Source organism: Schistocerca cancellata, chromosome 7 (assembly GCF_023864275.1).
Source record: "Schistocerca cancellata isolate TAMUIC-IGC-003103 chromosome 7, iqSchCanc2.1, whole genome shotgun sequence".
NCBI classification, from domain to species: Eukaryota; Metazoa; Arthropoda; class Insecta; order Orthoptera; family Acrididae; genus Schistocerca; species Schistocerca cancellata.
The window spans coordinates 408,736,175-408,744,210 of record NC_064632.1 but is presented as its reverse complement, the minus strand read 5'-3'; the positions used below and the strand labels follow the sequence as shown (position 1 = coordinate 408,744,210).

General features: G+C 43.6%; 1 pseudogene; it reads left to right on the top strand.

The window, feature by feature from the left end:
- Positions 1–5,855: 5,855 nt before the first annotated feature.
- Positions 5,856–5,973, top strand: LOC126093039 (5S ribosomal RNA; annotated as a pseudogene).
- Positions 5,974–8,036: the final 2,063 nt, after the last annotated feature.

The following is an 8,036-nucleotide window of genomic DNA, read 5'->3' as shown; positions in this document are numbered from 1 at the left end:
GTTGCCTACAGTATCAGATTTCAGCGTGGACGTGTTATGATGGCTGAATATGGCTTTGTCACTTACCTCCATTGTATTTCGTCACAAGTCCGCTTTGCTTCAACAGTTAACCTTCTTTCAAAGTCTTATTTAACTTCTATTTGCTAAGAACGGCAGCAAACTCTTTAATCACTCTCAAAGAACTCCGAAACACACCCGGATAGCTTGAGCTCTCAAAGCAGACAATTGCTAAGCAATTGGGACCGATGCTAAGCAGCGAATATTGGAGATGACTAGCGCCGGCATTATTGGGTTTTTGTAAAAGTGATTTTAGCGTTTTTGGAGTCCTTCAATGGAAAGTGTAATGGACTCCAATATTGACACAGAAAACGTCATTATATTTTTGACAGAGCCATTCAAGTTCTTTCTGGCAAATTAGGGACTAATTATTCCCTATGTCGAACCTCGGAAAAATTCACAAGCAGTTGAGATATTCATCGGTGTTTCAACTTTCTTCTCTTTTGATAATATAGTAATGGAACGCGTTTTACGGAAAACATCCTATCACATTTCACGCACACAAAAACACAGACTTGTAATGCGTACCTGAGTACGACTACGGTCCGTGGCCTAACGCTACCATCATATTACATTTTGGAACTGCAGTACAGAATGAACCACACTTCTAAGCTGTGTAATATGGTACTTTTTCTAATGTCTCTCAGAATATTTTTGCAGACTGAGGAAGTTCTGCCATAGACCTCAGTAGTCTCGTCGACTGAAAGGCAAATGCAGTGGTCACAAACGTCTGTTTCAATACCAGCAATAGCCTTTTCATACATCTGTCACAAATAATTTTTGCAGTGTCGACTTTCCCGGTATATTGCAGGAAGATCTTAAGATGTTGTGTTCCTTAGAACGTCCCATGGCAGATTAGATGACACTAAATCCTCATACCAGTTTCTGTATGCAGAAACGAGCAGAAAGTTTCTGTTTAAAGGCCGTACAGTCCAGAACCGTTATGCCGATCAGTAAAATTCGCCGTGAGCATTGAGGATATCATCCCACCGGCGCACCAGGTTGAAGAGAACTGTTTGCTAAAACAACAAGTCGCGCTGGTTGACGAAGTCCGTAACTACCTGATACACATCCTCCGACAGATATCACTGATTTGTCAAGGTCTTACTTTAACAGAGCGATGGTGTGATAATCGAATGGGATGAGAGCAGGACTATAGGTCGGGTGTTCAAGTGTCTCCTACTTGAGTTGTGCATTACGACATTTTCGATGTGTGGACGTGTGTTATCATGAAGTAGCAGCTCCCTTTGTAGCATTTTTCAGGGATGTTTCGCCTAAAATATACGGCATAATTTCTCAAGCGTTGCGCAGTACTGTTATCCAGTGAAAGAGACACCACGCTCCTTAAAATCAATAAGCATTAGCCTCTGGTAATCAAATAACAGGTTAAAGAGGTTGATGACTCTTGAACTTCTTGGGACGAAGGGACGATGGATGACAATGTATCGTCAATGCTTTCGATTTCAATTCTCAGTGGTGGCACCAGATTTTGCCGCCTGAAACAATGCGCCAAAAGAATACGTTGCCTTCAGCATTCAGTCTCGTCAGGTGCTTCAGACAAACAGCCACCAGGTTTGCCTTTTTGTTAGGGATTCTACGCTTGTTGTACACTGGATGTAGACCTTATGGTAGCCCAATTGCTGCCGAAATACGTGATGCACGCTGGAGAAGGTGATGTCGGTTTCCTTTTCTAGCGCACGAGTTATGTTCCGGTCCGTCCCAATCGCATCATGAACCGCCCTCTTGTGGTTTTCCGTCGTGGATGCGGGTGGTCTCCCAGATCGACCGACACCTTGTGTCGAATTGTGACCACCACGAAACTTGGCGCACCATTACACAACGGTGGTTTCAGACTAATATGCTAGCACCCATACATTCTTCACTCTCCGTTGCATGTCTATTGGCCTTTGCCCTTCGACAGACAAGAAAATAGTAACAGTACGTTGGTCCTGTTTACAGGCATTTCATAATAATGTCGCCGTAGTTCACGTTTCCGTTTTTACCGTACGCACACGGTATATATACGAATGCCCCACTAACATCACACGTAGATGCTGGTGCTTATATAGCCGCATCGGAGTCGCACTACGCCTTCCGGTTGCACATACACCTTCCGGTCGCTCATTACAAATTCGATTTACAAATCTCAGGGAAGAAGACCAGCAAGCAAATCGTAGGGTAATATGAATGATAAAAGTAACCTGTGTTTAGTTATTTGTTTTTGGCAGGTTTCGAAAAATTACTATTCGGCCATCAGTTATGACATTTGAGACAATCCCAATTCAGAGCTGGGTATGACCAATTTTTGATGATGACAAAATTACACTTAAACGATGTACTCAATGCAAGTCAACACACCACGTGACTTTAGTTCGCTCATATAAACATAAATAGACCCATGTGTTGCCCACTTGTTTCTTAGATATGCCTCCCTATTGTCGAATTGCATATGAGCTAAAGCTAAACGGGTCTGTCCTGACGAAACGAGCGTGTGGTTGTATTCACGCGGCGACAATGCGTCACACACAATGTCGATCTCAGTGTGGGCTGTACACAATCGATATTGAGTTTCATGATTCCAGGACAGCGGATAAACTATAATCCCGTCTTTTGTTAAAACGTGCTAAATCACGTAATTTTTTCGTAGCATTGGATTAGAAATTCTATTTCAAATCATTTTTTGTAGCAACCAGTTTTTTTAGTCATTAAGTTTTCTGTGTAAGTCCAATTTAGCTCCCTTTAAGGCGTTTAACAAGGATTTTAGCGTTTTGAGGTATGTTGCATAGTGGAATATTAAGTCGTGCAGGGATAATATTATTTTAAGAACCGACAGAGACGGCCGAGTGGGCCGCATCTGCTACCCGTTTCGTAACGGTGTTGTAACTGAATGTCAAAGTTGGAGGCCAAAAGTACAAACAAGCTACGAGCACTTTTCATCAGAGTATGCGACTGGGAATCCGAGAACAATCGATTCATCATTTCGACAACGGCGCGAAACAGAATGTGCTACTGTATCGAGGAAACATTAGTAACTTCACTTAGAGATTTCATAAAGATACCTTTAGGGATGCAAAGTTCACATAAAGGAACACTCTGAAACCTAGAAGTTAAACATTAGGGAAACTGAGAACGCTTACAGGCTTAGAAAAGAGAGGGCATTCAGACACCTCAGACACCAGTGTGCATGTGTGTGTGTGTTGGGCGGGGTGGGGGGGGGGGGGGTAGTACCACTTCACTGTCAATCTACAGGATGCTCTGGTGAAGTCAACTACCGTCTAAAAGCTTCCGGCAACTTGTAGTCCATTGCTGGAAATCTACAGCCATCCGGCCTCAGAGGCGACTTTTGATTTGTGATCCGCATTCATGCCGACCACGAGAGTGGCTGTCTGGGGATGGTGGAGGCGGGCTTATCTTTCCTGGATGAAGAACCGATCTGCCTGTCTTCGAGAGCTGGGCGCCTATGTCGCCGCTACTGGGACAGTGCAAGTACCGCCTTATCGGCTGTGTGCTGGGACCGCCACTCCGGCTGCCCTTCGTGCTGCTGCTGGGTCTGCCGCCTACAAGCCATCCCGACAACCGACAGCAGGTACAAGCAGATTTCTGCGGCCGAGCCCAGGTGCAGCTTCACTCGTCGAGAACGCTGAGGCTCTGCCTGACGTCCACAGCCACGCCTCGCACGGCCGCCGCAGCCTCCTGCGACGGGGGCCGCAGCACTGGCCATAGGCAGCGCGCGACCTGTGCGCGCCAAGTTGTAAAATTCTCGCAAAAAAATGATTGTTAACTGAATGACGTTGCATTTCACATATAGGAACAGCTTGCTTCGCCAAAAAACTCTAATGGCTCTGAGCACTATGGGACTTAACATCTGAGGTCATCAGTCCCCTAGACTCAGAACTACTTAAACCTAAGGACGTCACACACATCCACGCCCGAGGCAGGATTCGAACCTGCGACCACAGCAGTCGCGCGTTTCCGGACTGATGCGCCTAGAAGCGCTCGGCCACAGCGGTCAGCAGTTTGGTCTCATAAGAGCTTACCGCAAATTTCCAATTTTTCCATATGATACTAATTTATTGAACATTCCATTCCAGGTGTCATGTAATAGTAGCTACGTACGAAAGTATTTTAATCACATGTAATTTTGAGCCTCGCTATGTAAGTCAACGTGCAGCGAATCGAGTGACCACAGAATGAAATAGTCTCCCTTTGCATGCTGAATTGACATGCTTATAATTTGCAGTCATTTGAGTATACGTTTTTAATTGCTTTTTAATATATAAATGTAGGGTATCATGCTGTATATACTACAGACACATGTGCATTACACGGGTGATTCGTATAAGGAACAAACCAAACAATTTAATATACTCAAATGTTGCACTGTTGCAACATTTACGGATTAGTAACCATTCATTTAGCTTACCCTGTGAGCATTAGTTATGCTACGCGACATAAAACCTAATTGTATCTTACAAAGGGCTTACCATGCCAGGATTCTTCAACTAGCAGTTCAGTACAATTAAAACACTACTCTTTCAGTGTACGTCAGACCGAAAATCATCTATTCTTAAAGTGAAGGCTGTAGAAACACTACTACATTTACTACAATGGTCGCTTGGTGTAGCAGTGAAAAACAGATCGACACTGGAAAGAAAAATTGATGTAATCGACAATGTATGCGTTGGAAAGATTAAAAATGGAAAACTGAGGTCGCGGGTAACATGAGAGGCCTGACAGTTTATAGACTGACCTGTTGTTATTACAAAGGTAATCTGGTATATAGGCACTGAAGTGGCTAACATTTAATGAGTGCCGGGATAACGGAGCGACAGCGAATGCATTTACGTTCAGATAACTAACAGGCTGAGGTTGTTGTGAGGCGTGGGTAGCACGTAGAGGAAATGGCCACTGCTTGTTCCCTGAATCTGTACAGTGGCTTCTGAGAGCCAACTGTTGCCAGCTGATGCCACGCACAGATTTTCTACGTATTGTTTGACTCGCCCTGGAGCTCACTAATTTACGAGACTTGTGCGTCTTCTTTGTACACAGCTGGAAAACTTAGGTGACACACACACTGTCTCAGTATCGTATTCTTAGACACAGTCTTTGAAAGAGGGAACGAAAAAAATTATTGCGGACGGTACAGTAGTGGGTTGTAAACTGACACTTAGAAGTAACGCATCCTACGTAGCTTGAGACAGAGTCGGATCATACCTAGCTCATCCGAAGGGATCGTAACAGATAACGTTTCCTCGCAGCCACATACTATGATATTAATGACAGTATTTCTGTCGAATTTGAAATTGTACATGGTTCAAGAAAGTCGACGAACAGGACCAATACCTTACTTACGTTCCGGACAGCACGTTTTGAAATTTTTATTTATATACTGATGTTATGGGCGCTGGAAAAAAACTGCTCGCAGGGGTAGCTAACTGAATGGTTAGTAATCTATAAATGTTGCAACAGTTCAACATTTGAGTATATTAACTTGTTTGATTTGTTCCTTATAGGAATCACCCGTGTAATGCGCATGTGTCTGTAGTGTCTACAGAAAACTGAGGTGATACACGCAGTGTCTCAGTGTCATTTTTTTTTCGATGTAGTCTTCGAAATAAGGAATGAAAAATTATATATATAATGTTGAACAGCTGAATGTCAAATGATCAACTTTTCCCCACCTACCATAAAAGCTGTATATAAATAAAAAATTAAGATTTATTAAAGTGTCGCTTGCCTCTTACTTGACTATATGTCACACCTTACATTCAAATTTTGTTGTCCCTTTGACACCGTAAGGCATCGGCCTTACCGCAGTGGATACACCGGTTCCCGTGAGATCACCGAAGTTAAGCGCTGTCGGGCGTGGTCGGCACTTGGATGGGTGACCATCCAGGCTGCCATGCGCTGTTGCCATTCTTTCTGATTCCGACTTAGTGTATGCCTCTGGTGTACTATGTACTATCCTGACTACCGTCTATCCACATACACATTCGGCAAGCGACCATACGGTGCGTGGCGGATGGTGCCCTGTATCACCACTTTTCATTTCCTTTCCTGTTCCACTCGCAAACAGTACGAGGTAAAATTAATGACTACATGCCTGCGTACGAGCCCTGATTTCTCTACCTTATGATCGTGATCCATAGACGAATTGTATGTCGGCGGCAGTAGAACCGTTGTGGAGTCAGCTCACATAATAATCTTTCTACTTTTTTCAGTAATGTTCCTAGAAACGAATGTTGCCTTCCCGCCAGGGATTCCATTTTACTTTCCCATAGCATCTCCTTAACTCTTGAGTGTTGTTCGAACCTTGTAAGAAATATAGCAGCCAGCCTCTCAATTGCTTGGATGTCTTACTTTAATGCAACGTGGTACGGATCCCAAACACTCGAGCAGTCTCAAGAATAGGGTGCACTAACGTCCTAAGTGCGGTTTCCTTTACAGACAAACCACAGTTCCCAAAGATTCTCCCAATAAACAGCAGCCGTCCGATCACCTTCCCTACCACAATGAGCACATGTTCGTTCCATTTCATATCGCTTTCTGGTATTATCCCCAGATATTTTAACGATTTGGCGGTGTCACCTAGGACACTACCAAAGCTGTATCCCAACATTAAGGTTTTCTTTTTCATACTCAACTGCATTGCCTTAGATTTTTCTACCTTTGAAGAGAGCTGCCATTCATCACACCAACTAGAAAATTTTTCTAAACCATCTCATATTCTCGTACAGTCGCTCAATTCTGACACCTTCCGTACACCGCAGATTTATCAGCAAACAACCGCAGATCGCTACCCACCATCTCGCCAGAACATTTGTGTATATAGAAAATATAGCGACCGTATCACACTCCCTTGGGGCACTTCCAACGATACCCTTGTCTCTGATGAGCACTCGCCGCCTAGGATAACATACTGGGTAGTGTTACTTAAGACAACTTCGAGCCACTCAGAAATGTGGGAAGCTTTTCCGTATCCTCATAGCTTCGTTAAAGATTTGGAGTGGAGAACCTTGTCATACGCTTTCTGAAAATCTAGAAATATGGAACCCGCCTGTTGTCCTTCATCCATAGTTCGCAGTGTATCATGTGAGAGCTGTGTTTTGCATGAGCGATGATTTCTAAAACCGTACTAAATCGTGAACATAAGCTTCTCAGTCTCAAGAAAATTTATTATATTCGAACTGAGAATATGTTCAAGGATTCTGCAGCAAGCCAATGTTAAGGATTTGGTTTGTAATTTTGCGGGCCCGTTCTCTTCGTTCTCTTACCCTCCTTATACATAGGAGTCAGTTGCGCTTTTTTCCAGTCGCTTGGGACTTTACGCAGGTGAGAGATTCACGATAAATATAAACTAAGTAAGGGACCAGTGTCTTAGCGTACTGTTTGTAAAACCGAATTGGGATTCCATCCAGACATGGTGAGTTATTTGTTTTCATCTCTTTCAGTTGTTTCTCTACGCCAGGCATGCTTATTACTATATCGCCCGCATCGGAGTCTGTTCAATAATCAGGCGATGCTATGTTTGTACGACTCCCCTCCGTGAACGATTTCTTAAACTTGAAATTTGAAACTTCGGCTTTCGTTTAGCTATCTTCAAGTGCCACATGAGACAGGTCAACAAGGCACTAAATGGTAGCCTTAGCACCGCTTAGCGATGTTTCTCGGGTTCCCGCCCAAATCTTTTGCCAGGTTATGGCGCTGGTAGTTGTATCCTTCACGCATAGATCTTTTCACGGAGGCACGAATCTATATTAACCTTTCTCTGTCGCCACTTGCGCGTTCTCTTTTGAACCGAAAGTGTAACAGCCTTTGTTCTCTTAGAATTTTCTGAAATTCGTTGTTAAACCACGGTTGCTCTTTTTCGTTCTTAATCCACTTACTAGGACCATAATTTTTCCGACTACGATTTACTAACTGTTTAAGCTTCGGCCATAATTTTTCTGCGTCTGTCTCACTAGAGCTAAGTGATTCCA